Here is a 24898-nt window from a genome sequence, read left to right on the forward strand (position 1 = left end):
ATTTTATTGCATTACTATTGTTGTAGCTATCCTTAAAAAATATTCTTTTTTTTAAACCAATATCAATATGTGGAAAAATTCAGAACTAGTCACATGCAGCCAAAGTTTCTGTTTGTTATAAACAGAGAAGAATCTTGAATGTAATAAGTTGTTTGGGCAAATCTGTTTTTGTCTGCTGTGACCAACTGTCCATTATATCTGTGTCCATTATGGACAGCATGTAATTTAAGAGCAGTGGTTTGTGAAGAATGAGGCAAATGCCAAGGTTGGGAGGGAAACCTAAGTTACTCAGTTAACCAAATTCATCTTAAAATACTTTTAATTTTTCAACAACCTACTAATCTCTGCATACTTGGCTTTGCAAAGTTACAAAATCAAAATGCTTTATTCAACTAAAATATATACTTCATAGGGGAAAAAAGATCCCCCCACCAGGAATATATAATTTAAAAATTCTGTGTTGAGAAGATTTCAGAGAAATCTATAGAGACACAGGCCCAAGAATACAGATCTAATAAGTTATTTAACTAAAGATTATAACACAGGGGAAGACCTGTGAGCTTATGAATCTGTCAGCAAATCTGCTAGCAAACTTGCTTAGTTTTAACCCTGGAGGAAGACATTATCTTCATTATGTTAGTCAGGAAATAAAACTACAATACAGACACTATCTCTGTTCTCCCAGGCTGTTTTTTATTTTTTATTTTTCCATACAAACATCTTTTAAAAGACAGTATGGGAAAGAATTGCCACTGGAAGTATAGAAACCCCATGGAGAATTGTCATCAAACAAGTTTGTTTCTTTTTATTGCTGTGTGGTATTCCATGGAATGGATACACCACAATATATTTGTCCATTCAACAGCTGATGGGCATTTGGGTTGTTTTTGGGTTTGGCTCCAAAATATTTTACAAAGTGGTTATCATTTTGCACTTCCAACAGCAAAATACAAGAGTTTCAATTGCTCCACGTGTAAGTCAGCACTTTAATTTAAACCCCTCTTCATATGAACTAGTATCTCATTGTGGTTTTAATTTGAATTTTTTATAATTTAAACCCCTCTACATATGAACTAGTATCTCATTGTAGTTTTATTTTGAAATTTTTAAGGAATAAAACTATTGGATCTTTTTATGTTATTTGCCTTTTTTTTTTTTGTACCATCTTTGGTTAAATTTTCATTCAGATCTTTCTTTTTAAGAATCTAGTTAATTGTCTTCTTAACATTGAGTTGTAATTTTTGACATAGACTCTCTTTGACCAAACTTCAGATAGATTCTCAGGCCCTCCTTTTGTTTTTTGTTTTGTTTTTCCTTTTTTAAAAATTTTGATCTGTTTCACCCATTAGATTTGTCTGAAGAACAGCTTCCCATGTTTAAAATTTTGGGGAAAAAGGAATCTTTGGACCAGTTGGTCCCTAGAATACTAACACCCTATAGGTCTTGTGTTCCTCTAATTGGCCCTTCCACCTGGCAGAGCCTCCTGCATGCCTCTGAAGAATACAACAGAAGGTGCTGGGAAAGGAGAGAGGGACATGGACTCAGCAGCTGCACCACCCTGGACTCTTCTCTGTACACCCAGGGAGGAGCAGTGCTCCCAGCAGGGCAGCCTCTAGGTGAGGCTCCTTTTTCTCCATGGCCTGCAGCGCCTGGCCCCACACCTGCACATGCAGGAGCCCTCTGTCTCTATCCAGTACCCATGGTGCTGGATGTGCTGTAGAAGCCTGTTGACCACATCCAGCGTCTGGTCCTTCTCTAGCACAATGTCATAAGAGTCTGTGTTGTGCTTCGGCCGCTCTTCCACCTTTCATTCAAGAAACTAATCTTGAGAATGCTTTCCACACCAGGAATCACATCAGCCATAGTGAGGTCCCCCATGGAGTCTCCCAGCAGGAGGATGTGGTTTTGCCCTGAAGCTGCTGGAAGTACCCAGAGTTCTCACAAACAGAGCTGTTCTTATTGTCTGTGCATATGAGCCGGCTCTTGAATCCCTGTAGGAAACTGTCTTTCTCAAAGTCCATGTAATTATGGACACAATGTGGATGATGGGGTGGAACACTTTCATCTGTCGGATAATCTCCTCTAGGATATCAACAATGCCTGTGGAAAAGATGAAAAGAGGAAGGTTATGTTGGTAGAGGATATTGAAGAACGTCTTGTATCCCTCCCTAAGCATTGCATTGGATTCTTTAACCACCTGGGCTATTTCAAACTTCTGAATCTTCTGCTGGCATGGGAGACATGTGCTTTGGTCCACCAATCCATCATATGAAGTAATTTCTCTATGATGGTCCAGTGTGGGTCAGTCTCAACTGGGTAATGGTAGTGAAGGAGCCCCTTGAGCTCATTCCAGTACTGCTCACTGATAATCTTGCTGCTATCTAGAATGTTTTAAGAAGTCCATCGCTACTTACAGGTCCATCCATTACGTGCAAACCTGCTCAAGGTCAAGTCAAAATCAGAAATGACCTGTAAGCCTCTCCTCCACCCCTGCGGAGGGTGCCAACAATCTCTTGCACTTGCCCAGGCTGCCAGCATCGGGGCCCTGGCCTTCATCAGGGTTCTCACCTGTCCCAAGACCCAAGAGAAGCACTGACCCCTGCTCCACACTGGGCCCAGGGGGAGCTCAGGACAGCTCAGCAGCTTTGTAAGGCTGGGGTACAGGGGTGGGGAGGGGGATGAAGGGGGCTCTGGCCTGACTCAGGGTGCTTACTGGCCAGGGTGGCATGGCAGGGCCCCCGGGGAGGGGGAAGGGTTTGGAGAGCCCTGGGAATCCAGGCCTGCCCCTGACATTTCCTTCTGCTTCACCTCTCTGCCATGGCACTCCTGGCTCTTTTTTGATTAGGCCCCATCCTTGGTCCTTGTCTTTAGTCTTCACAGTCCAATTGTGGCAAGAATGTTGCTAAATTAGTTGATAGAGAATCCTCTATCTTTGATATCTGATCACCCTTGATTATCTAGTCAAATTCTTCATCCTCCATTCTTGATGTCTAAGCTCTTGGCCTGCCTTCAGCAAGAATCTTGTACAGACAAGATGGTCTTAAACAGGCAGTGTAGCAAGAATAACCCTACCCTTGATATCCCTTCATAAGTGATTTTCCATCCACCAACCCCTTCACCTGCTTGATATCTATAAGTCCCCAGCTATCTCTGCTGTATTAAGATTTGGGCCAGATCTCTCTCAGTTGTGATAGTCCCAACACCATTTGAAATAGTTCTGAACAAAATCTTCCTGTTTTAACAAGTGGCAGAATAATTTTTCAACAGTGTTTTTTATGTATTCTAGATACAGTTCATAATCTGTTGTATATTTTGAAAATATTTTTTCCAAGTCCATCCCTGGCATTTTCATTTTTTTATAATTATCTTCTGGAGTACAAAAGTTTTTAGTTCTATTGATGTCCATTTTATGAATATTTCTTATATAGTTCAAGCTCTTTGTGTCTTGTTAGAAATCTTTGCCTAACTCAAGGTCACAAAGATGTTCTCCTGTTTCTATAAAGCTTCAGCTCTTACATGTAGGTTCATGATAATTCTGTATTTAATTTTCACGTATGATGTCAGGTAATGTTCAAGATTCTTTCTTTCCTTTTTTATACTGATATCCAATTGTTTTAGCATTATTTATTGAAAGATTTTTCTTTCATTTTTGAAGTGTTTTAATGCCTATGTCAAAAATCAAGTAATTTTATCAGTGTGGGTCTATTTTTGGATTTTATATTATTACTCCATTAATCTCTTTGTTTATCTTTACATTAGTACCACACTGTCTTGGTAATTGTAGCATTCTAGTAAATGTTTTTGAAGTTTTTATTTAAATTCCAGTTAGTTAACCTACAGTGTTTTATTAGTTTCAGGTGTACAATATAGTGATTCAAAATTGCATACATCACCCGGTGCTCATCATGACAAGTGCACTCCTTAATCCCCATCACCTATTTCACCCATCCCCCCATCCACCTCCCCTCTGATAACCATCAGTTTGTTCTTTACAGTTAAGAGTCTGTTTCTTGGTTTGCTTATTTCTCTCTCTGTTCCCCTTCCTTCTTTGTTTTGTTTCTTAAATTCCACATATGAGTGAAATCATATAATATTTGTCTTTCTTTGACTGACTTATTTCTAGTAAGTTTTGATAGCAGGTACTGGAAGTTCTCCAAATTTTCTCTCTCTTTGTCTTCTGCCTATTCTAAGTTCAGTGAATTTCCATAAAAATATTAAATCAGCTTGTCATATTTCCTAATTGTGATTGTGTTGAACAATGGAGTTTCAATGTGGGGAGATTTGGCATCTTAGTAATATTGAGTGCTCTGTTTCTGTTAATGTGTTATATCCCTCTATTTAATTAGGACTTCTTTAGTTCTTGTCAGGAATGTTTTGTAGTTTTCTATGTATACATCTTACATAAATTTTGTTAAATCTATATCTAAGCATTTAATTTTTGATGTCATTGTAAATAGTATTATTTAACTTCAATTTTTTTGTGATATATGATAATAAATTGATTTTTGTTACCTGTGTACTTTGCTAAACTTACGCTAATAGTTGGTTTGTAGATTCCTTATGCTTTTCTAGACAATACTGTTGTCTGTATATAAAGAGGTTTTATATCTTCCTTTTCTATCAGTACTCTTTGTTGTTGTTGTTGTTGTTCATTGCCTTATTACACTGTCCTCCAGCACAAATATGAGTGGAGTAGATGGGAATGGACACTCTTACCTTATCAGTCTGTGGGGGTCATAGAAATCAGGATTTCACTGTTAAGTAAGATTTTAAATGAAGATTTTCTGTTTGTGTCTTTTATCAGTTTATCACATTTTGCTATGAATTTTTAGGATGAATATGTGAATTTTCTCAAATGCTTTGGCGCACCTAATGAGATAATCACATGCTATTTTAAAAATTCTATTATTATAGTAATTGCATTGTTTGATTTTTGAATATTAAGCCAATTTTTCATTCCTGGTATAATTCCCCACCTCAGTCATGCTCTATTATCTATTTTATATATTGTTGCATTTAATTTGTTAATAGTTTGTTAAGCATTTTTATATTTATGTCTATAGTTTTTTTTTCTTTTTTTTTTAAAGATTTTATTTATTTGACAGAGAGAAACACAGCGAGAGAGGGAACACAAGCAGTGGGAGTGGGAGAAGGAGAAGCAGACTTCCTGACAAGCAGGGAGCCTGATGCGGGGCTCGATCCCAGACTCCTGGGTTCATGACCTGAGCCAAAGGCAGCCGCTTAATGACTGAGTCACCCAGGCGCCCCTGTCTATAGTTTTATTATATCTTTTTTTCTGGTTCTCCTACCAGAGTAATGCTGTCCTCATTAAACAAACTGGGAGATGTTGTCTCCAGTTCTATTTTCTGAATGAATGTCTATAGACCTAGTATCCTTTTTTCTTAAATATTTCATAGACTTCACTGGTTGAGCAACCTCAGCTTGGAATTTTCTTTGGGGAATATTTTTAATTATGAATTAAATTTTTTAATAGTTACAGGGCTATAGCACTACAGAAGTTTTTGTCTGCTTGTCTGTTCTATCAATTACTGAGGGAGGAGTATTGAAATCTCTATTATTTGTCTATTTCTCCCATGAATTCTATTGGATTTTAATATTTTCATCTCTGAAATTGCCATTTGAATCATTTTTATATCTTCCATTTCTTTCTTTATTATGTTTATTTTTTCTTTACATTCTTAAGCATATTTATAATATTCTAATAGCTGTTTATTTTATTATTTTATTGAAGTATAATTAACATACAGTGTTATATTAGTTTCAGGTGTACAATATGATGATTCAGCAATTCCATTCATTTATCAGTGCTTATCAAAACAATAGTATTCTTAATCTTCTTTATCTATTTCACCCATCCTCCCACCAGCCTCCCCTCAGGCACCCACCAGTTTGTTTTCTGTATTTAAGAGTCTATTTTTCTGTTTGTCTCTTTTGTTGTTGTTGTTTTTTCATTTGTTTTGTTTCTTAAATTCCACATATGAATGAAATTGCATGGCATTTGTCTTTTTCTGTCTTATTTCATTTAACATTATACTCTGTAGGTTCATCCACGTATTTGCAAATAGCAAGACTTCATTCTTTTTTATGGCTGAGTAATATTCCATCATATACATATCTATATATATTTATATCTGTCACATCTTCTTTATTCATCTATGGATAACATGGGCTGCTTTCATACCCTATCTTCTAATTACACTGTTTCTTCATTTTGTGTCTGTTACTAATGATTATTTTTCCTCCTATTATCAGTATGTTCCTGCTTCTTTGCCTGGTAGGTTTCTACTGATTACCAGATGTAGTAAATTTATATGTTGAGCACTAGAGTTTGTTTCATTCCATTAAGAAATGTTGAATTTTTGTATTAGCATGCCGTTACTTCCATATTATTTCAGTTCTGTTAAGCTTACTTATTATCTTGAATATGGCATATACATAGCAATCTCTACTCTTGGGCTAACTTTCCCCACTACAATGGCCACACCCTTTTGAGGAGTTTTTCTAATGCCCCACATATGATGAGGTCTCTTTACTTTGGCTGAAGAAACACAAATTGTTCCCATCCCTGTGTTACTCTGAGAATTGTTTGGTCAATTACTTTCTGGATGTTCTTTTCAAACTTATGGAGATTCCAGACATTGACTTAAGCCAGTACTCAGACACAGAGGATTCCTCAGCCAATGTCTGGAACTGTGTGTGTGTGCATGTGTATGCATGTGCATATATGTCCCTGTTTTCTAGTATTCTGTTTCATAATTTCTAGTTGCATCAGCTTCACTGAACTGTGTCTGTCTCCTTGACTCAATAAAGCATCCCATTTCTATTTGGGTTCTCCCTCTCTGCTTTGCAGCCTGAAAACTACCTTTAGGAAGTAAGCTTGTTCACTTCTTCCTTTTCCTCCTGTGTGTATGATGTCCAATGCTTATCCATTGTTTCTTCATATATAGTTAAACTTCCTTATTTACAAATTTTATTTTGTAATTCACCTGCTTATATAAATATATTTGTAATCCCAAAATTGATACTAGCAGTGCTTTTGCACCATTTGCAGCCATGTGCAGGGTAGGGGAAAGTTTGAGTTGCCCAACATGCACTTTCCCAGCTGAAAACCAAGAGTATGCACTGCCTTCTTGTTTCAGTTCTCACACTCATAAGCAAGTGCTCTTTTCCCAGTCTGTTGAGTGTCACATTTTTTGAATTTTTGTGGGTTTTTTTTTTTTTTTTGGTTGGTGATTTCACTGTTTAAAATGGCCCTTCAGCATAGATAGTGTTGAAACACTATCTGATGTTCCTAAAAACAGGAAGCCTGTGATGTGTCTTAAGGAGAAAATATGTCGGTTAGATAAGCCTCATTTAGGCATCAGTTATACTGCTATTGGCCGTGAGTTCAAGGCTAATGAATCAAAGAATATATGAAATAAGGTATATTGAAACAGAAACACACCTAACACTAGATTTCATACTGATGGGTTGATGGAAATGTTGTAACTAGTATCTCTGGTCTATTTCCTTCTTCATTTAAAACATACAACTACATTCATCTCTGCCCTAAGTGAATATATATATGCATTAGAAAAGTTAATTTTAAAGAAAAATATGCATTTAACATTTCAAACAAGATCTCTTTCTTCTTCCCCCCCACCAAATAATTAACACTAAGTAACTTCTTGATAACATGCAATCCTTGTTTCTGTTTCCAAATGTGCACTAGACATGTTGTTATATTTCTAATTTCTTGACAAACCAGTAATTAGTTTAGTAATTAGATTATAAGCTGGGTACTTCTTGTATCTGTCATCAAACTCATGGTCACAATGGTCACAATCTCCAGACATCCCTACATTAATAATTGTCTGTATTTAGGTGTGTCTGTGTAACTAGATGTTTGTCTACCTTTTTTCTTTTTTTTCCTTTTCAACTAGTTTCTTATTTTATCAACTCTTTTTAAAGTCTTTTTTTAATTTTCATTTTTATAGATATATTCTTCATTTTTGGCTTCCTTCCACTGTGTTCACTTTTATTTTTGTATAAATTTTACTTTCTTTACAATTTTGGGATCAAGTGTCTTCTAATAAACAGACCAAAATACATCCAGGACCAAGTGTATCACCCTGTTCTGTCTACCTGTTTAATTATATTGTCTCTTTTTTCCTTTTTGGTTTCTGATCTCTTCTTATTTGTCTAGTGTATATTTCACTAGAGTTGTGGTTGATTATTTTTTGTTGTTGTTCTCTCATTCATCTATTCTTCTCTGGAGAAAATGACAAGAAGGAAAAATTCCCAGAAAAAAGAACAAGAGACAGTACTCACTGCCAGAAACTTAATAAATATGGGTATTGGTAAAATGTCAGAGCTAGAATTCAGAAAACAATTATAAAGATACTAGCTGGGCTTGGGGAAAAAAAGCAAAGAAGACACTAGAAAATCCCTTTCTGGAGAAATAAAAGAACTAAGATCTAGTCAGGTTGAAATCAGAAAGGGTATTGCTGAGATAAAATCAATAATGGAGGCTCTTGCGGCTAGAATAAATGAGGTACAAGAGAGAATAAGTTATATAGAAAGTAAAATTATGGAGAACAAAGAAACTGAGCAAAGGAGAGATAAATGATTACTGGACCATAAGGGGAGGATTCAAAAGATCAGCGATACCATAAATTGAAGCAATATTAGAATTATTGGGGTCCCGGAGGAAGAAGAAAGGGGGAGTAAAAGGTATATTCAAGCAACTTATAGCTGAGAACTTCCCTAATGTAGGGAAGGAAACAGTTATTCAAGTCCAGGAGGCACAGAGAACCCCCTTCAAAATCAATAAAAATAGATCAAGACCCTAACATATAATTGTGAAGCTTGCAAATTTCAGAGATAAAGAGAAAATCCTGAAAGAAGCTCCAGACAAGAGGTCGTTAACCTACAAGGGTAGGAACATTAGACTGGCAGAAGACCTATCCATAGAGACCTGGCAGGCCAGAAAGGGCTAGCATGATGTATTCAGGGTAGTAAATGAGAAAAATATGCAACCAAGAATTCTTTATCCAGAAAGGCTGTTATTTAGAATGGAAGGAGAGATAAAGAGCTTCCAGGACAAACAGAAACTAAAAGAATTTATGATCACTAAGCCCTTCAAGAAATATTAAAGGGGATCTTGTAAGCAAAGAGAGAGCCAAAAAGTAACAGAGATCAGAAAGAGAAAGAGAATACACAGAAACAGTGATTTTACAGGTAATACAATGATGCTAAATTAATATCATTCAATAGTTACTCTGAATGTAAATGGGCTAAATGCTCCAATCAAAAGACACAGGATATCAGACTGGATAAAAAAGCAAGAACCATCTATATGCAGTCAGCAAGTGATTCATTTTACATCCAAAGACACCTCCAGACTGAAAGTGAGGGGATGGAGAACCATCTATCCTGGTAATGGACATCAAAAGAAAACTGGGGTAGCAATCCTTATATCAGACAAATAAGATTTTAAACCAAAGACTGTAGTAAGGGATGTAGTAAGGGATACTTAAAGGGTCTATCCAACAAGAAGATCTAACAATTATAAATGTTTATGCTCCTAACTTGGGAGCAGTCAATTATATAAACCAATTAATAACAAGAGTAAAGAAACATATTGATAATAATACAATAATAGTGAGGGACTTTAATACCTCACTCACAGCAATGGACAGATCATCTAAGCAGAAGATCAATGAAGAAAGAAAGGCTTTCTTTGAATGACACTCTGGATCAGATGGACTTCACAGATAAATATAGAACATTCCATCCTAAAACAACAGAATACTCATTCTTCTCAAGCGGACATGGAACTTTCTCCAGAATAGACCACATACTGGGTTACAAATCGGGTTGCCATCAATACCAAAAGATTGGGATTATTCCCTGCATATTTTCAGATCACAATGCTTTGAAACTTGAATTCAATCACAAGAGGAATTTTGGAAGGAACTCAAACACTTGGAGGTTAAGGAGTTTCTTACTAAAGAATGAATGGGTCAACCAGGAAATTAAAGAAGAATTTAAAAAATTCATGGAAACAAATGAAAATGAAAACATGACAGTTCAAAACATTTGGAATGCAGTAAAGGTGGTCCTAAAAGGGAAGTACATAGCAATACAAGCCTTTCTCAAGAAACTAGAAAAGTCTCAAATACACAAGCTAAACTTACTCCTAAAGGAGCTGGAGAAAGAACAGTAAATAAAGCCTAAACCAAGCAGGAGATGAGAAATAATAAAGAGTAGAGCAGAAATCAATGAAATAGAAACCAAAGGAACAGTGGGACATATCGACAAAACTAGAAACTAGTTCTTTTAAAGAATTAATAAGATTGAAAAACCCCTAGGCAGACTTATCAAAAAGAAAAGACAAAGGACCCAAATTAATAGAATCATGAATGAAAGAGGAGAGACCACAACCAAAACTGAAGAAATACAAACAATTATAAGAACATATTATAAGCAACTGTATGCTAAAATATTAGGCGATCTGGAAGAAGTGGATGCATTCCTAGAGACGTATAAACTACCAAAACTGAAACAGGAAGAAATAGAAAACCTGAACAGATCCATAACTAGCAAGGAAGTTGAAGCAATAATCAAAAATCTCCCAACAAGCAAGAGTCCAGGGCCAGATGGCTTCCCAGGGAAATTCTACCAAACAATTCAAGAAGAATGAATGCCCATTCTTCTGAAACTGTTTCAAAAAAACAGAAGTGGAAGGAAAACTTCCAAATTCGTTCTATGAGGCCAGCATTACCTTGATCCCAAAACTAAGACCCCACCAAAAAGGAGAATTACAGGCCAATATCCCTGATGAATACGGATGTCAAAATTCTCACCAAGACACTAGCCAATAGGATCCAACAGTACATTAAAAGGATTATTCACCATGACCAAGTCCGATTTTTCCTGGGATGGAAGGGTGGTTCAACATTTGCAAATCAATGTTAATAAAAGAAAGACAAGAAACATATGATCCTTTCAATTGATGCAGAAAAAGCATTTAACAAAATACAGCATCCTTTCTTCATTAGAACTTTCCACAGTGTAGGGATAGAAGGAACATACCTCAATATCAAAAAAGCCATCTACAGAAAGCCCACAGCAAATATCATTCTCCATGGAGAAAAACTGAGAGCTTTTCCGCTAAGGTCTGGAATATGACAGGGATGCCCACTCTCAGCACTGTTGTTCAACATAGTACTAGAAGTCCTAGCTTCAGCAGACAACAAAAAGAAATAAAAGGCATTCAAATTGGCAAAGAAGTGAAACTCTCACTCTTCACAGACGACATGATACTTTATGTTGAAAACCCAAAAGACTCCACCCCAAAATTGCTAGAACTCAAATAGGGATTCAGCAAAAGGGCAGGATATAAAATCAATGCACCAGAAATCAGTTGCATTTCTATAGACTAACAGTGAGATGGAAGAAAGAGATTAAGGACTTGATCCCATTTACAAGTGCACCAAAAACCATAAGATACATAGGAATAAAGCTAACCAAAGAGGTAAAGTATCTGTACTCAGAAAACTATAGAACACTCATGAAAGAAATTGAGGAAGACACAAAGAAATGGAAAAACATTCCATGCTCATGAGAATGTCCACCTGCACCCCAATGTTTATAGCAACAATGTTCACTATAGTCAAACTATGGAAAGAGCCAAGATGTCCATCAACAGATGAATGGAAAAAGAAGATGTGGTTCATATATACAATGGAATATTACTCAGCCATCAGAAAGGATGAATACTTACCATTTACAGTGACATGGATGGGCCTGGAGGGTATTATGCTGAGCAAAATAAGTCAATCAGAGAAAGACAATTATCATATGGTTGCACTCATATGTGGAATATAAGAAACAGCACAGAAGATCATAGGGGAAGGGAGGGAAAATGGAATGGATGAAATCAGAGAGGGAGAAAAGCCATGGGAGACTCTTAACTATAGGAAACAAACTGAGGGTTGCTGGAAGGAAGTGGGTGGCTGGATGGGGTAATTGGGTGATGTGCATTAAGGAGGGCACATGATGTGATGAGCAGTGGGTGGTATATGCAACTGATAATTTGTTGAACACTACATCTGAAACTAATGGTGTACTATATATTGGCTAATTAAATTTAATAAAAAATAAATTGTTTGCTAGGTGATTTATTTCAGTGTTTGCTTCAGAAAATAAGGTTGTCCTATGCCTATGTAAAGTCCCCAAAGAGTTGCAACAGTCACTTCCCTTCTAAAAGTATAAAATGCAATTGGATATGCTGAGGAAACTAAAATTTGAAAGTAGAGGTAAATAGCAAGAGTGGATTGCTATATGAGAGCAGAGGCACTGTAAGGACACCCAGAAGACCAAGGATTCAGAAAGAAAGTGGATACAGGGATGAGGTGAAGGTGGAAAGTGAAATAACAATATTGAAAGACATCTAGAAAGGCCATAATTACATTTTTACAAGAACCAAGCCAAGTATATAATTGTCAAAATATGCTGACAGGTCCCATTTTTGCTTCTTCACACATTTGACAATGGAAATCAATTTTGTAACTCATGCTTCTTGTTAATTTCCAGGGGATCCTGAAATATGCTTTTGGAAACTTGCTTAATATTTTGTTGGCCTTATGCCATGTGGTGGTAATGTCTATCAGCCACAAGCCTTAAGTAATCCTTTACCAAAAGCATGCAGAGCTTATGTGATTCCTTTGATCATGTCTAGTCTCTCTTGTGGCATTGGAATGTACCTACAGAAAGAAACAGGATACTCTGTACAGCTTTATTTACTTGAGCATAAAAGACATTACAATAACTATGTGGCATTTTTAAATACCCTGAATTTAAACATCCTAAATGAGCATCTCAGATTCCTGGTTTAGGTGTGTCGTGAAATAAAGACTCTCACTCATCTGTTTTCATGCTTTCTCAGTACCCTCAGAGATAAGCTACATAACTGGTGGTGTCAATGATTGCTGCTAGAATAAGTAAATTTAGTTGATAAATATTCCCAGCCCGGCATATAGGCAATATACTGAGAGGAACACCAGCTTTCTATCTAGAAAAATTTTGCATTGCAGCCCAATTTTGCAACTGATTGAAGGCATGAACTTGGGATAATCCATGACTATTCTTTGGAAACTGTTATTACCTTTTGAGTTAGTTTACCTCTTTTCATTTCCACCATTCTACTCCACTAGCCATAATAATTTTTTATCCAGATTAACATGATAGTCTCTTAACTGATTTCCTACCTTCTGTCTTCTACCCCATTGGTTGTCCAGGTAGGAGTCAGAACGATTTCTCTAGCATTTGTTTATGTTTGTCTCCCTTTCCCCTTGATAAAGGCCAGACAAATCATGATCTAATTCCTGCTTAGGTCTTCTGCCGCATCTGTAGACACTTCATCCTCATCAACATGTTCCAGTTAAGCTGATTTTTTGTTTCAGGTCTGAACTCCTTCCTGAAATCTAGAACTATATTTTTTAAATATCCACTGGATATTTCTTCCTTGAACTTTCATAGGCATTTTTTCTTTTATTGTATTTATTTTAAGCTGTGGTAAGAACAGTTATCCACCCTCTTAATAAAGTTTTAAATCCCATAGGCATCTTTTGCCAGCCCCCCCATAGGCATCTTAAACTTACATAGTCCAAAGCTGAAGTCTTTAGAAGTTTTCTCACCAGATCCATTCTATTTCTATCTGTACTACTCATTCATCCAGTGAGTTTCTTTTTTAAAAAAAATTTTATTGTTATGTTAATCACCATACATTACATCATTAGTTTTGGATGTAGTGTTCCATGATTCATTGTTTCTGCATAACACCCAGTGCTCCATTCAGTACATGCCCGCTTTATATCCATCACTTGGCTAACCCATCCCCCACTTCCCTCCCCTCTAGAACCCTGTTTGTTTCTCAGAGTCCATTGTCTCTCATGGTTCATCTCCCCCTCCGATTTCCCCCCTTCATTATTCCCCTCCTGCTATCTTCTTCTTTTTTTTTTTCTTAACATATATTGCATTATTTGTTTCAGAGGTACAGATCTGTGATTCAACAGGCTTGCACAATTCACAGTGCTCACCATAGAACATATGCTCCCCAATGTCTATCACCCAGCCACCCTATCCCTCCAACCCCACCCCCCACTCCAGCAACCCTCAGTTTGTTTCCTAAGATTAAGAATTCCTCATATCAGTGAGGTCATATGATACATGTCTTTCTCTGTCTGACTTATTTCACTCAGCATAACACCCTCCAGTTCCATTCACATCGTTGCAAATGGCAAGATCTCATTCCTTTTGATGGCTGCATAATATTCCATTGTGTGTATATGCATATATATACCACATCTTCTTTATCCATTCATCTGTCGATGGACATCTTGGCTCTTTCCACAGTTTGGCTATTGTGCACATTGCAGCTATAAACATCGAGGTGCACGTATCCCTTTGGATCCCTACATTTGTATCTTCGGGGTAAATACCCAGTAGTGCAATTGCTGGATTGTATGGTAGCTCTATTTTCAACTTTTTGAGGAACCTCCATACTGTTTCCCAGAGTGGCTGCACAAGCATGCATTCCCACCAACAGTGTAGGAGGGTTCCCCTTTCTCCACAAACCCGCCAACATCTGTTGTTTTCTGACGTGTTAATTTTAGCCATTCTGACTGGTGTGAGGTGGTATCTCATTGAGGTTTTGATTTGGATTTCCCTGATGCTGAGTGATGTTGAGCACTTTTTCATGTGTCTGTTGGCCATTTGGATGTCTTCTTTGGAAAAATGTCTGTTCATGTCTTCTGCCCATTTCTTGATTGGATCATTTGTTCTTTGGGTGTTGAGTTTGATAAGTTCTTTATAGATTTTGGATACTAGCCCTTTATCTGATATATCATTTGCAAATATCTTCTCCCATTCTGTCGGTTGTCTTTTGGTTTTGTGGACTGTTTCTTTTGCTGTGCAAAAGCTTTTTATCTTGATGAAGTCCCAATAGTTCATTTTTGCCCTTGCTTCCCTTGCCTTTGGCATTGTATACGGGAAGAAGTTGCTGTGGCTGAGGTCGAAGAGGTTGCTGCCTGTGTTCTCCTTTAGGATTTTGAAGGACTCCTGTCTCACATTGAGGTCTTTCAACCATTTTGAGTCTATTTTTATGTGTGGTGTAAGGAAATGGTCCAGTTTCATTCTTCTGCATGTGGCTGTCCAATTTTCCCAACACCACGTGTTGAAGAGACTGTCTTTTTTCCATTGGACATTCTTTCCTGCTTTGTCAAAGATTAGTTGACATTGATTTGAGGGTCCATTTCTGGGCTCTCTATTCTGTTCCATTGATCTATGTGTCTGTTTTTGTGCCAATACCATACTGTCTTGATGATGACAACTTTGTAATAGAGCTTGAAGTCCAGAATTGTGATGCCGCCAGCTTTGCTTTTCTTTTTCAGCATTCCTCTGGCTATTCGGGATCTTTTCTGGTTCCATACTAATTTTAGGATTATTTGTTCCATTTCTTTGAAAAAAGTGGATGACATTTTGATGGGGATTGCATTGAATGTGTAGATTGCTCTAGGTAGCATTGACATCTTCACAATATTTGTTCTCCAATCCATGAGCATGGAACGTTTTTCCATTTCTTTGTGTCTTCCTCAATTTCTTTCATGAGTATTTTATAGTTTTCTGAGTACAGATTCTTTGCATCTTTGGTTAGATTTATTCCTAGGTATCTTATGGTTTTGGGTGCAACTGTAAATGGGATAGACTTCTTAATTTCTCTTTCTTCTGTCTTGTTTTTGGTGTATATGAATGCCACTGATTTCTGTGCATTGATTTTATATCCTGCCACTTTACTGAATTCCTGTATGAGTTCTAGCAGTTTTGGGGTGGAGTCTTTTGGGTTTTCCATATAAAGTATCATCTCCTCTGCAAAGAGTGAGAGTTTGACTTCTTCTTTGCCAATTCGGATGCCTTTTATTTCTTTTTGTTGTCTGATTGCTGTGACTAGGAATTCTAATACTATATTGAATAGCAATAGTCATAGTGGACATCCCTGCCGCATTCCTGATCTTAGGGGGAAAGCTCTCAGTTTTTCCACATTGAGAATGATACTCGCTGTGGGTTTTTCATACATGGCTTTTATGATGTTGAGGTATGTACCCTCTATCCCTATACTCTGAAGAGTTTTGATCAAGAAAGGATGCTGTACTTTGTCAAATGCTTTTTCTGCATCTATTGAGAGGATCATATGACACTTGTTCTTTCTTTTGTTAATGTATTGTATCACATTGATTGATTTCCAGATGTTGAACCAAACTTTCAGCCCAGGGATAAATCCCACTTGGTCGTGTTGAATAATCCTTTTAATGTACTGTGGGATCCTATTGGCTAGGATTTTGGTGAGAATTTTTGCATCCATGTTCATCAAGGATATTGGTCTGTAATTCTCCTTTTTGATGGGGTCTTTGTCTGTTTTTGGGATCAAGGTGATGGTGGCCTCATAAAATGAGTTTGTAAGTTTTCCTTCCATTTCTATTTTTTGGAACAGTTTCAGAAGAATAGGTATTAATTCTTCTTGAAGTGTTTGGTAGAATTCCCCTGGGAAGCCATCTGGCCCTGGGCTCTTGTTTGTTGGGAGATTTTTGATGACTGCTTGAATTTCCTTAGTGGTTATAGGTCTGTTCAGGTTTTCTATTTCTTCCTGGTTCCGTTTTGGTAGTTGAGACATCTCTAGGACTGCATCCATTTCTTCCAGGTTTTCTAATTTGCCAGAATATAGTTGCTCATAATATGTTCTTCTAATTGTTTGTATTTCTTTAGTGTTGGTTGTGATCTCTCCTCTTTCATTCATGATTTTGTTGATTTGGGTCATTTCTCTTTTCTTTTTGATGAGTCTGGCCAGGGGTTTATCAATCTTGTTAATTCTTTCAAAGAACCAGCTCCTAGTTTCATTGATCTGTTCTACGGTTCTTTTAGTTTCTATTTCATTGATTTCTGCTCTGATCTTTATTTCTCTTCTCCTGCTGGGTTTAGGCTTTATTTACTGTTCTTTCTCCAGCTCCTTTAGGTGTAGGGTTAGGTTGTGTACTTGAGACCTTTCTTGTTTCTTGAGGAAGGCTTGTATTGCTTTATACTTTCCTCTTAGGACTGCCTTTGCTGCATCCCAAAGATTTTGAATAGTTGTGTTTTCATTTTCATTGGTTTGAATTTTTTAAAATTCTTCTTTAATTTCCTGGCTGACCCATTCATTCTTTAGTAGGATGTTCTTTATCCTCCATGTATTTTAGTTCTTTCCGACTTTCCTCTTGTAATTGAGTTCTAGTTTCAAAACATTGTGGTTTGAAAATAGGCAGGGAATGATCCCAAACTTTTGGTATCAGTTGAGACCTGATTTGTCACCTAGCATGTGATCTATTCTGGAGCATATTCCATGGGCACTAGAGAAGAATGTGTATTCCGTTGCTTTGGGATGGAATGTTCTGAATATATCTGTGAAGTCCATTTGGTCCAGTGTGTCATTTAAAGTTTTTATTTCCTTGTTGATCTTTTGCTTCGATGATCTGTCCATTTCAGTGAGGGGGGTGTTAAAGTCCCCCACTATTATTGTATTGCTGTCAATGTGTTTCTTTGCTTTTGTTATTAATTGGCTTATATAATTGGCTGCTCCCATGTTAGGGGCATAGATATTTACAACTGTTAGATCTTCTTGTTGGATAGACCCTTTAAGTAGGATATAGTGTCCTTCCTCATCTCTTATTACAGTCTTTGGTTTAAAATCTAATTTTTCTGATATAAGGATTGCCACCCCAGCTTTCTTTTGGTGTCCATTAGCATGGGAAATGGTTTTCCACCCCCTCACTTTCAATCTGGGGGTGTCTTTGGGTCTAAAATGAGTCTCTTGCAGACAGCATATCGATGGGTCTTGTTTTTTAATCCAATCTGATAGCCTGTGTCCTTTGATTGGGGCATTTAGCCCATTTACGTTCAGGGTAACTATTGAAAGATATGAATTTAGTGCCATTGTATTGCCTGTAATATGACTGTTACTGTATATTGTTTGTGTTCCTTTCTGGTCTATGTTACTTTTAGGCTCTCTCTTTGCTTAGAGGACCCCTTTCAATATTTCATGTAGGGCTGGTTTCGTGTTTGCAAATTCTTTTAGTTTTTTTTTTGTCCTGGAAACTTTTTATCTCTCTTTCTATTTTCAATGACAGCCTAGTTGGATATAGTATTCTTGGCTGCATATTTTTTCTCGTTTAGTGCTCTGAATATATCATGCCCATCCTTTCTGGCCTGCCAGGTCTCTGTGGATAGGTCTGTTGCCAGTCTAATGTTTCTACCATTGTAGGTTACATATCTCTTCTCCTGAGTTGCTTTCAGGATTTTCTCTTTGTCTCTGAGACTCGTAAGTTTTACTATTAGATGTTGGGGTGTTTACCTATTTTTATTGATTTTGAGGAGGTTCTCTGTGCCTCCTGGATTTCGATGCCTGTTTCCTTCCCCAAATTAGGGAAGTTCTCTGCTATAATTTGCTCCAATATACCTTCTGTCCCTCTCTCTCTTTCTTCTTCTGGGATCCCAATTATTCTAATGTTTCATCTTATGGTATCGCTTATATCTCGAATTCTGCCCTCATGATCCACTGGTTGTTTATCTCTCTTTTTCTCAGCTTCTTTATTTTCCATCATTTCGTCTTCTATATCACTGATTCTCTCTTCTGCCTCATTTATCCTAGCAGTTAGTGCCCCCATTTTTGATTGCACCTCATTAATAGCCTTTTTGATTTCGACTTGGTTAGATTTTAGTTCTTTTATTTCTCCAGAAAATGTTTCTCTAATAACTTCCATTCTTTTTTCAAGCCCAGCTAGTTTCTTAAAGTGATGATTCTGAACTCTAGATCTGACATCGTACTAATGTCCATATTGAGTAGATCCTTGGCAGTCAGTTCTACCTCTTGTTCTTTTTGTTGAGGTGATTTTTTCCATCTTGTCATTTTGTCCAGAGGAGAATAGGTGAATGAGAGAACAAAATGCAAACAGGGTAACAACGTCCCCAGAAAATATACTCTAAACAAATCAGAAGAGACCTGAAACTGGGGGAAAAGAAAAGGAAAGAAAGAAAAAAGAAAAAGATAAAAACAAACAAAAACAGAACAACAAAAAAAACCCCAGAATTTGATCAAATAGGATCAGGCTGGTGCATAGATCAGTGCCACACACTAGATTTTGGGTGTATTTTGGTCTGTTAGAAGAAAGTGCCTCCCAAAATTTTAAAGAAAGAAAAACTTATATATGTACAAAAATAAGGGTTGATATGATGAAGGGATGGAATATGACTGTAAAGATTAAAATTATAAAAAATTTTATAAAAGGAATTGATAAGAAGTTGTTTGAAAACGAAAGAAGAGGATTTAAAGAAAAAAAAAAAGGAGAGAATGTGATCAGGCAGGAGACTAGAACCAAGCCATACACTAGAGATTTAGGGTATATTTTGATCTGTTAGAAGAAATTGTATCTCAAAATTTTAAAGAGAGAACAACTTATATATATATATGCCAAAAATATGGATAACTACTATGAAGGGATAAATTATGACTCTAAAAATGAAAAATAAAAATGTTTTTTTAAAAAAGGGATTGATAAGATGTTGGATAAAAATGGAAAAAAGAAAAATTTAAAAAAAAAAGACAGTTAAAAAAAATTAACTTTGAATGACTAAAGAATCATGGTAAAAAAGCCATGGATGCTATGTGCAATATTCCCTTAGCATTGGAGTTCTGCCATTCTCATTGATCGGTAAACTTGGTCTTGGCTGGCTGTTCTTGCTCATCTTCTTGGGGAGGGGCCTGTTGCCATGGTTCCCAAGTGTCTTTGCCAGAGGCGGAATTGTCCCGCCCTTGCCAGTCTGGGCTAAGTAATCTGCTCAATTTGCCCTCGGGAGCTTTTGTTCCCTGCAAGCTTTCCGTACAGCTTTGGAGGATGACAGTGAAAATCGCGGCCTCCCAATCTCTGCCCTGGAGGAGCCGAGAATTCGGGGCCTCACTCCTTAGTGAGCCACCAGAGAAAAGCAATCCCTCCCGTCTCCCTGGCCGCACTCTGTGCTCACCGGGCCTGTGACTGAGCGTTTCTATCTCTGGCACCCGACTCAGTGTGGAGTCTCCAAACCCAGCAGATCCCTGGGGAGGAAGGGGAGTCTCCCCTGATCTGCCACTTGTAGGGTCCCTGCTGGAGGAGCAGTGGCCCGACTGTGCCACGGATCACGGTTTATGGCAACCCTGGGCTGAGAGCCCACTCCTTGGCTCCGTCTCTGCAGCTGGCTTCCCCACTCTGATACCTGGGAGCTCTGCCACACTCAGGCACCCCCAGTCTTTCTGTGCCCCCGAGCGTCCTGAGACCACACTGTCCCACGGGGGTTCCACCCCCCGCTTAGCCACTGGAGTGATGTCCCTCAGCGGAGCAGACTTCTAAAAGTTCTGATTTTGTGCTCCAGGGCTCTATCACTTGCCAGAAGTGGCTGATGGAGGCCCCCTCTCCCGCCGTCTATCCTCCTGAATATCACCTTGGATTCACTTCTCCGCACGTCCTACCTTCCAGAAAGTGGTCACTTTTCTGTTCAGAGAGTTGTTGTTATTCTTTTCTTCGATCTCCTGTTGAGTTTGTAGGTGTTCAGAATGGTTTGATCCCTATCCAGCTGAATTCCTGGGACCAGACAAAATCCAGATCTCCTACTCCACCATCTTGCTCCACCCCTCATTCAGTGAGTTTCTAAAGCTGGGAACTTGAAACTGAGTTTTGAAAAACTTCTCAATCCAGTCAACCATTAAATTCTCTCAATTCTCCCCAAAGAGTCCTGATTCAATTTTTCTCTCACATTATTTTAAATTTTCTGTTTTTACATCTATCTCTGTATTCATCTGTAGGCTCTTTGAAGGCAGGATCTATCAGGCACTTAGATCTATCCCTGACACTAGTGTAAACTCCATCAATAGTTGTTGAATGGCTCCATATAAAGACTTGGTAGCACTCACTCTGTTCTATGTGACTTATCATTTGCAAATATACCTTTTTTATAGGATATGAACCATATAAGACAAGCTCTTCTTTGACTAAACCAGAGTAGACAATCCAGCAATGTTTTAAATGATAAAGAGATTTGGAATCTTCTAATCATAGATAATTATATTTATTATTTATTAAATCATGTAAGAATTTTTTTCTTATATATGAAGCAATAAGCTTTGAGATTCCATCATCAATAACAATCAAAAAAGCAACTTTTAAAACCCGTAGTACAAAGAAACACCTACAATATTGTCAACTAAAGAACCTTTTTGAAATAACATTCATATTATAATCATAATTTATAAAATTGAACACATATGTATAGAGATATTTTGATGACTGGTCTTGAAGCATTAGCAGTGAGTATCTCTTGTATAATTTTATTTTATAGTTTTTTGGGGGTACATTTCTTTATTTTAAACATTTCTTATAGTGAATAAATATTGATTACCACAACCAATAATTCTACAAATATATATATTGTATCCCTTAGTTAGTAATGTAGTTGCCAAACTCCTGAAAGATCTCTTTTGTCCGTTACTCTTTTTAATGTAAAAGAGGTAGAGTTGATGATTGTCCAATATTTTAAGCAGTGTTCATCAAGAGTGTGAATGGATTGTAGTTTAACAGTTAGCAGAGTAAAAGATGAAGTTGGAAATTGAGTGTTACATGTGAGTGTCACGGAAGATAGGTGTGTATATGTTTGTGTTCCAATGGGTGCATTTGTAATGCATAAAAGAGTGAGAATGAAGGAAAGTAAAAGTGTTGACAAGTGTTTTTTCTTTTCTGAAATTCCAATGATGCTGACACCCTTGCCCGAACAAATAACACTTGTATTAAAACAGAAAAGAGAAGAAAAATAGATCAAATTTGTTTGGCTAAAATAAATCAACTATAAGACAGGGTGGAGATCTATCAATATCATGGAATTTCTTTTTCCTCCTCTCTCTACACTTTTATAAAAATTGGTTTAATGAAAAAGACATAAAATTTTGACCTAAAAGGTCAGGTAAATCTGGAAAGGTGTACACATATATATATACACACAATTAAAATGAAGATTTTTAAACACAGACTACTATTTTTAGTAAGAATGAAATTTGTGCTTTAAAAATTATGTCTAGTATGTCAATGTAAATATATATGGAACAAGTTGTAAACTACTTTAAAATTTTCTGACAGTAACAGAAGATAGAAGTAGAGACTCACCAGAAATAATACTCATCAAATTAATAATCAAGGATTAACCATTCAGTTAGGAAACATGCCCAGGCTGTGAGAGATAGTGTTACTCATAGGAGTGGTACTTTCTATCTTCTCCTCTTTTCTGGCAATCCCTCTCTAATCAAGATTATTTAATTTCTCATGGCTATTAAGTTTCAATTTGAATTGTTTTGGATAATAATGTGATTTTTTAAAAATAATAAATCATGCTCTTTCATAAGAAAAATCTTGCCTAGTTTCCTGATAACTTTGGTAAAATGGCAATTTAAAAGCATGATATTAAAATCCTCCTACTCATAGCATAGTTGTTTTTGCTGAATTTAGTGGGAGCCCAGGAATTGGAGAGAATTTTCCCTGTCCTCATATGGTATTTTCTTTGTGAGAACCCTAAGCAAGAAGTACCTATACTTAGTAACAAGAAGAGTCACAAATTCTCCTTACAAATTAAATAAAATTATTCTATTGACTTTAAACTGTGTAACAGGTATTTCCCTTTTTCTTTTGGACTCTCAAGCTTACAGCCAAATATTTAGCCCATCTTGGTGCTGCTAAATGTTTCACAACTAGAGCTCTGGGGAGAACAGAAAAGTTCTTCTTTGTGGTATTTTCTAATTTCTGAGGTATAAATTCTTCCACTAAAGCTACCAATGTGATGTTACAATAGTGGAGCTGAGAAGATATGTGCACAGTTGGATTTTAAACTGGTATGAACCAGCTCCAGTGTACTGCTGAGCCCATCCATTATATTTATGTCCTAATCATATACTATTTATGCATTTTCCTAGCCCTCCTTTTTTTCTTACCCTTGTTTTATTTTTTGTTTTTTGTTTTGCTTTTGTTTTGTTCACCACATTTTTATCACAAAATTAAACCACCTGCAATTCTTTCTTGTGTAAGATAATAAAATAAAATAAAATAAAAATAAAAAACACTGATTCATTAGTAGGAAGATGCATAACTTTTGTGATACCTGCCAAATCCAGCTTTCAAAAACAATAATGACTGGAAGATAATCATTCCCATGAAAGATTCTCTAGAACATTTTTTCAGGTCTTTCTTCAAAAAGAATAATGCAATGTTAAGTATATCACTCTAGAATTCACAAACCTGCTAGGTACATTAGCTTATTTATTTTTTTGCAAAAGTCCTATGAGTCAGAAAGGGAAGATACTACTATCCTCACTGTATGGATGAAAATGCTTCAAAAGTCTAAATACTTTACCTAAAATCATACAATCTGTGAGTAGCAGAAACTTCAGTCCTGTTTTTATTCCATTAAGACCCTAAAGAACAAATCACAATTCCTACTCTTCTCTCCTGGGAGATCAGGGTACACTAGATACTATTTTGGATGTAGTTAGTTTTCATGGTAAATGAAATATTAATTGCTGCTAAGTTGTAAACATTACTAGGATTTTGAGTCCTGAAGATAATAATGATGTTCTTAGTTTTTAAATTCCCATGTATGCTGTTGTTTTTAAATTATAAAATAATTGCTTTGAGGAGAATCATAATGCTAAGGATCCTGTTGTGGGGAGGCTTTTCAAAGAAATTACTGCAAACATAGTTGATAATTGAATAGTGGGAAAGTTTGTCTGATATCTTCTAAGGGGCTGATAAATTCTACATAACTCACTTGAGCTGTGAAATCTGTATATGAAATGTAGTAAATGAAAAGTAGGAGAGCATTCAGATATAACATCTTGAGTTAGTTATATCTTAACAAAGACCAAATCTTAGTGCTCTCTATAGGGGACTCTGAAGAATTTTGTGCAGCAGTGGCCTACTCACCTTCCAGGCCACTACAGCTTAATGGCCAGAGAACTACTGTGATGTGAGCTGCACAACTGCATTTTCAAGTGCATTTACAGCACCAGTATTGATTGCTTGATTCTGTCCAACTACCCCTTGCAATAAACAACCCAGCTAGAGTCTGCACTGTTGGGAAGCAGTGATGCATTATTTAATAGTAACTAATCAATATAAAACAAGCTTCCCCTTTGTTACAGCAGTACTATTGATAGACTTCTTCTCCATTTTAATTTTTTATTATTTTGCATTGATTTCTGAAACTCAATTCCGTATCTTACTTTTCTTCCATCAGTAACTGTGAGCTGAGCCCTACCTGACTAGAAATCTAACATCTTTTTTGAATCACAAATTACCCAACTTCATTAAGAAACAATTAGTTGAGAGTTTTAAAAAAATCATTCAACTTTGTTCTAATCAAATTTAATGAGTGTGACACATTAAGTACAGGATTTGGGGGAGGATACATATAGAAAAATCTGAAAAGACAAGATTTTTGTTGCTGTATATGTTTCAGGCAGCAGGCTCTCAAAATCTCCTATTTAACCTGGGTGAATGTGGGAGGAAATTCAGTCCTGTAACTACCATTAACAGTAATAGGGGTTTGTCCTCTAAATCCTGCTCTATCTATGGAAGAATAGGGTCCTTAGTTCTTTCCTTTTTCCTTTCTTTCTTCCTTCCTCCCTCTCTTTCCTCTCTTTCTTTCTTTTCTTTTTTTCTTTCTTTCTTTCTTCTTTCTTTCTTTCTTTCTTTTCTTTCTTTCTTTCTTTCTTTCTTTCTTTCTTTCTTTCTTTCTT

At 36.7% G+C, this 24898-nt stretch overlaps 1 pseudogene; it reads right to left on the reverse strand.

Annotated features, from left to right (window-relative positions):
• Positions 1 to 1607: 1607 nt before the first annotated feature.
• Positions 1608 to 7856, reverse strand: LOC118026611 (annotated as a pseudogene).
• Between the last annotated feature and the right edge of the window lie 17042 nt (positions 7857 to 24898).

The sequence above is a fragment of the Mirounga leonina genome, unplaced genomic scaffold, assembly GCF_011800145.1.
Source record: "Mirounga leonina isolate KUSES-001 unplaced genomic scaffold, KU_Mleo_1.0 Mir_260, whole genome shotgun sequence".
NCBI lineage: Eukaryota > Metazoa > Chordata > Mammalia > Carnivora > Phocidae > Mirounga > Mirounga leonina.